General features: G+C 39.8%; 2 pseudogenes; both read left to right on the forward strand.

The window, feature by feature from the left end:
* The window catches only part of LOC101685548, a 44,536-nt pseudogene extending 39,906 nt beyond the window's left edge, over positions 1–4,630 (forward strand).
* Positions 1,624–1,741, forward strand: LOC123390607 (annotated as a pseudogene).
* Positions 4,631–6,000: the final 1,370 nt, after the last annotated feature.

Here is a 6,000-nt window from a genome sequence, read left to right on the forward strand (position 1 = left end):
TTCCTAGTAATCTCTGCCCCACCCCCTGGCAAAGCCCATGTACCTGTGTTTCAGTGAGCCTTTAGAAATACATCTTGAGGAGGGGGTTTGGGGGGCAGGGTTGCTGATACCTGTCATTTCTCTTTTACTTACTCACCCAATTATGCTCTCATTTGGCATTCACCATATAGGGCTTTGTAGTTACTACTTGTTGACCTTTTTCAAGTCTGTGTCTCACCTACGCAACTAGATTATAAATTTCTGCCTACACTGACCATACACCAGAAGTCTCTATAATCCGTACAGTGCCAGGGATATAATGGTTTATTTTTATTAATAGATGAAGAAACACAGTTGGTGGGGTGTTTTTTGTTTTTGTTTTTGTTTTTGTTTTCCTATCTATTTTCTCTTTGCTGAATCTGGTAGGTTTTCTTGTAGGACCTTTTGAAAGGTGAAAGAAATTCACTATAACCACTAAACGTGATTTATATTTTAGGACCTTGTTCAAACACCATCCCTTCAATGTAGCCTTCCCTGAATTCTCTAAATAAGAGTAATTATTTTTTCTCTAAGTTTATAAAATATTTTAACCCATTCTCTCCTTTTCTTGGTCTAGATTTCTGGATATTGAGAAAATTGTGAATGGGGTGGCTCAGGGCTCCGATTCTGGAACCAAATCACTTGGGTCCAAAATCTAGGTATGTTGCTTCCTAGGTTTGTGACTTCGGACAGGTTTTCTCATTTGGAAAACAATAATAACTGTAGCAATCTCCTGTTAAGTATTAGGTGAGTTTATACACAGAAACCACTTGGGACAGAGTGAGTATTCGGTATGCCTTGGCCATTAATATATGCTGATTTGGCTCACAGTGGTTCAGCATTAATTTAGAAATCTCTAATCATAGTAGTAATGTGATAATAACATGGAGTGAATGGAAGGAAAAGAGATATATACTAATAAAAATGGATTTTTAAAAGAAATCACTGATTGAACATACACAGTAATCAAAACTAACAGATAAAATGTTTCCTCAATGAGCACCTTTGATGATCTGCTTCAAAGAGGGAAATTATCTGTAGTTAGCATATCTGTTTTTGCAAAGAGTGCTTCTAAAGTGTCTGAGTGTTGAAAACAATTTGCTCTGCCCAGCACTCAAAAGACTTAACAGCTTTATGTAATCATGGATGCTAGATACATGTACATTTCACGAACCAAATAAAGGTGTGGTTCTACATTGAAAAAAAGAAGTTACCATATTATTTTAAATGAGCCAGGTTAGGTAATGTCTGATGGATAACAAACAATAATTTGTCTCAACTCAATGAGGCTTTCCCACTTGGTGATCGTTTATCTAAAGATACCAAATACAAATGACCTGGAATGCTTTTAGGAACTGAATCAGCCCAGTTTTTCTAAAGATGATAGAGATGTAGTTTAGATTGAGGCTCTTTGGGGAAAAAAATAAAATAAAATAAAATAAAATAAAATAAAAGGCTGAGATGGAGATTTGTTTGAAGGAGGTTTATTGGGGGGTGCTCTGAGAAACTTCCTGGAAGGAAGTGAGGGGAGTTGAACTGGGGTGTGTGTGGGGGGGTGAATTTTGATGAAGTTGCCACAGAGATCTGTTTTGATCCCATAGGAGTAGCTTTGCGCAGTGGCAGTATCGTAGCCAATGAGGTTTATCCGAGGCGCGATTATTGCTAATTGATCCCATAGGAGCTTATCCAAAATTGAGGCAAGGGTCTAGGCTTTTGTATGACCAACAAAAGCACACACACACACACACACACACTGACCAGCTTGGGAAAGGAAGGGACAGTTAACACTGTGCAGTGTAGCTCTTGTTAACTATTGGCAAATTGCAGAGGGTAACTTAACTGTGACGCTTCATCAGCCACTCCAGAGAACTGAGGGAAGGAATGTCTAGATGCTAAAATCAGGATCTGGGTGTAACACCATAGCATCTAATACACCACACCAGTGAGACAACAAATCATATGAAGTGGTTTTAAAGTTTATTTTAGTGCTGAACAAGTTACCCATGTCTTCCTTGCCCAGGGTTCTCATGTGGAAATTGGAGGTGCTCTATGAGAAGTGGCCCAGATGGATCTTAGAAGAAAAGAGTCAACTAAATCTGCCTTAGAACATTCATTGACAGCCCATTATCAAGGTTTATACTATTTTAATTAAACATGCTCCCAACACCTGGTGATTTTAGCCCTAGGACCAAAAGAACAGCTCATCCCTCCCTCGCCTATCGAATTTACTTTGATTCTTTGTGGCGCAAAAGTAGGAGTGGGGGGTGGGGAGGTCAGTCTGGCCATTTTGTGGATGATGAAATTCATAGAATATTCTTCGTCACCATCAGATCTATACTGAAAATGAGGAAAACGGAAGGATTCTGCCTCTGTGCTGGGAACTTGTACACATCTTACTCTCTCATGGTGTCATAATACAGTGCATTTATTTTAAATTTGATTAAAACCCAGGAGTGAACAATGCATATTAGTTGATCCATGCATTTCAGCGAACAATAAATTTGAGTCCCTGGATTGATTTCTCTTTGCAAGCCAATAAAGTAAGTAGACCTTGCATTATTTATCACTGGTCATCCAATGTAATGTTTAAGTCAACAGAACCACTCTGCTTTCTATGTTTCCTCAGGGAGGGTAGCAGGCTTATTTAGGGGAGATCAGGAAATAGCATCAGAGCTTTACTCTGAATCTTTCAAAACTCAGCAAAAGGGCCTCCAGAACTTTCTTTTTTCTTTCTTGAGCACACATGTGGATAAGGACAGACAGTTCATCTGTAGCCTTAGAAAGATGATAATAGACCAAAATGAAACCCAAGTATATTTTTACCCATCAGATGAGTCATTTTTCCTGTAAGGTTAATGATCATTAATGACTTTAATTAGGGAGTCAGCCAAATTATTTATCTTGGAAAACGTGTATCCATGTGGTTTGCACTATTGGATTTTAGCTCTCTGCTGTGATGGCGCCCTTTCAAAACACCCTATTAATGTGAAATCTCATTGGTGCTGTCTGCTTAGGTTGTAGTACTAGGGGCATATTTTACAGCGACAGTGGCGAGGTTTAGCCTGGCATTTAACTAACTGTGGGGCTAGAATTATTGTTGTTCATCTGAGTTTCCAACTTGGAATTTGTAAGATAAATGAGCCAGTTGCATCTATTCTCTAGCAATTAACTGGTAATTGGGGCATTTAATCAGAATACTGACTTGAAGGACTTGAGCCTGATTAGATGCTGTTGGCATGAACAAAAGATCCAAATCCTAGTTTATCTCATTCATGTGCTATATTCACACCTTACGTCCAGATCAAACCCAGATCCAAATAAATGAATACTGATGAAAATGCTTTATGGAGGTGAAATAGATTTAGAAGCCAAGCTTCTTCAAAATACCTAGGTTAATAATATTCTTTCTAGGGCTGCCTAGGTGGCTCAGTGGGTTAAGCTTCAGCTCAGGTTATGATCTCAGAGTCCTGGGATCGAATCCCCACATTGGGCTCTCTGCTCAGCGGGGAACTTGCTTCCCCCACCCTCTCTCTACCTGCCCCTCTGTCTACTAGTGATCTCTCTCTCTCTGTCAAATAAATAAATAAAGTCTTTTATAAAAAAAATAATAAGGTCCTCGAAACCAGGGTGGCTGCCTCACTTTCCACGTGGCTGGCCCTTCAGCCGGGGACCAGGACCCTGCGTGTTTTCTGTACCTCTGTGTCTCTGGCCACCTGCTCCACGATACCAAGCCCACATACAGCAGAGAGAACACCCAGATATAAAAGACTGCTGAGAAGAAAGGCATTACCTTCCAGGGTGGAGAAAATGACTGTTGACCAAGATTGGCCAAGTGTTTATCCTGTTGCAACACCATTTAAACCCTCTGCTGTACCTCTTCCCATTCGAATGGGCTATCCAGTAAAAAGGGCAGTGCGCATGGCAAAGGAGGGAAATCTAGAACTATTAAAGATCCCCAATTTTCTGCATTTAACTCCTGAAGCAATTAAAAAGCACCGTAAAACTCTTAAAGATTTCTACACTGATTGGCCAGCTGCACTGGACAGTGATGAGAAATGTGAGAAGCATTTTCCCATTGAAATGGACACAACTGATTAAGTTTCAGTAGGACCATCTATTTGAAACCCCAAAGCATGAGTAGAAACCTTAAGGGTTAAACTTTCCAGTTTAAATTTAGATGATCATGCAAAGAAGAAACCCATTAAACTTGTGGGAGAGCGATACTGCAAGACTACAGATGTACTTACCATCAAAACAAACAGGTGCCCTTTAAAGAGACAGAATTATGAGTATGCACTATATCTGCTAACAGTTTTATACCATGAGTCTTGGAAAACTGAAGAATGGGAGAAAGATAAGATTGAAGCAGACATGGAAGAGTACGTATGGAACAGTAGCTCCTCTGAAAAAAATATCCTGGAAACACTTCTCCAAATGAAAGCTGCTGAGAAAAATCTGCAAGTAAATAAAGAAGAGCTCCTTGCTACGAAAGAAGTTGAAGAGTACAAAAAGTCTGTTGTTAATCTTAAGAATGAAGGGGACAATGAAAATACCCTTTCTCAGTACAAAGAATCCGTGAAGAAACTATTAAATCTAATGTGATTTATTTAGAAAAAAATAATAAAAAATATTCTTTCTATAATTATTTATTATTCATCTACTTGGTGCAAGAAATTCCTCCCAGGTATATAAACATGAATAATATGGCTGTTGAATTCAAGAAGACTTGCTTAGCCTAAGTTTCACTTGACTAAATCAAGATAAATAACTATCCCTCTGTGTCTTCTGTGAAAACCAGATAACCATCATACTTCATGGTCCACACAGTGAAGACCAACAGACAAGCTTTTGTGGTATGTGCCAAAATTACCAAGATTAACATACGTATCGTTAAAGTCAGTAGTTCAAGTCTCACTGTATATTAGAATCACCGGAATATTGGTTCAGTCGGTTAAGTGTCTGACTCTTTGTTTCAGCTCAGGTCATGAACCATGTCTGGCTCCATGCTCAGTAGGGAGTCTGCTTGGGACTCTCTCTCTCCTTCTACCCCTCCCAACCTAAAATTTAAAAAATAAAAAAGAATCACCTGGAATGTTTTCAAAAACAAAGATTCTAGGGGCACCTGGGTGGCTCAGTGGGTTAAAGCCTCTGCCTTCGGCTCAGGTCATGATCCCAGGATGCTGGGATTGAGCCCCGCATTGGGCTCTCTACTCAGCAGGGAGCCTGCTTCTCCCTCTCTCTCTGCCTGCCTCTCTGCCTACTTGTAATCTGTGTCTGTCAAATAAATAAATAAAATCTTAAAAACAAGCAAACAAACAAACAAAACAAAGATTCCACACCCTGAACCTGTTAAATCAGAATATTGGGGTTTGGGACCTTTGCATCAATTTCTCAAGTAGCTTAGGTGATTTTTAATGTGCTAATTAATAACTGTTGACATAACAAAAAAATTTAATTTAACTTTCAGATTATGGACACATAGTTAGAGCAAGAAGATAGATGATCCTAAGAGTGTGGGGGGCCATAGGAGAAACAGGCGTGGATATGAAGGGGTGGAATGGATCCAGGCAACTATCCTCTGGCCCATCTGAGTCTAGCCTTGCAATTGCCTCTCCACTCATGAACGCATGACCTTACTTGTCAGCAGAGAACTGCAAGAGGATGGGCTCTGCTTTCTATCTGCCTTCCAAAGCTCAGGCAAGTGTCATTTGAGGACTCTTCACCTTTGGAGAATAGGAAGAAACCATAAAAGGAGGGTGGAATGGGGTTGAGCTGAACAATGAAGTATCGTCCATAGGCATCCCTCAGAGATGGAACTCATCCATTCTTTTGGTTTCAGCTGCTGTCTAAACGATGATGCCACTAAAATCAATATCTGTGGCTAATACTGCTTCTCTGCCATTCAAATTTATGTACCCAGATGCCTTGCAGACAGTCCCACCTGGGTATTCTATGTAACACAGGGTCAACATATCCCCAGAT

This window comes from Mustela putorius, unplaced genomic scaffold (assembly GCF_011764305.1).
Source record: "Mustela putorius furo isolate JIRA1106 unplaced genomic scaffold, ASM1176430v1.1 tig00000129_pilon_pilon_pilon, whole genome shotgun sequence".
Classification (NCBI taxonomy): Eukaryota; Metazoa; Chordata; class Mammalia; order Carnivora; family Mustelidae; genus Mustela; species Mustela putorius.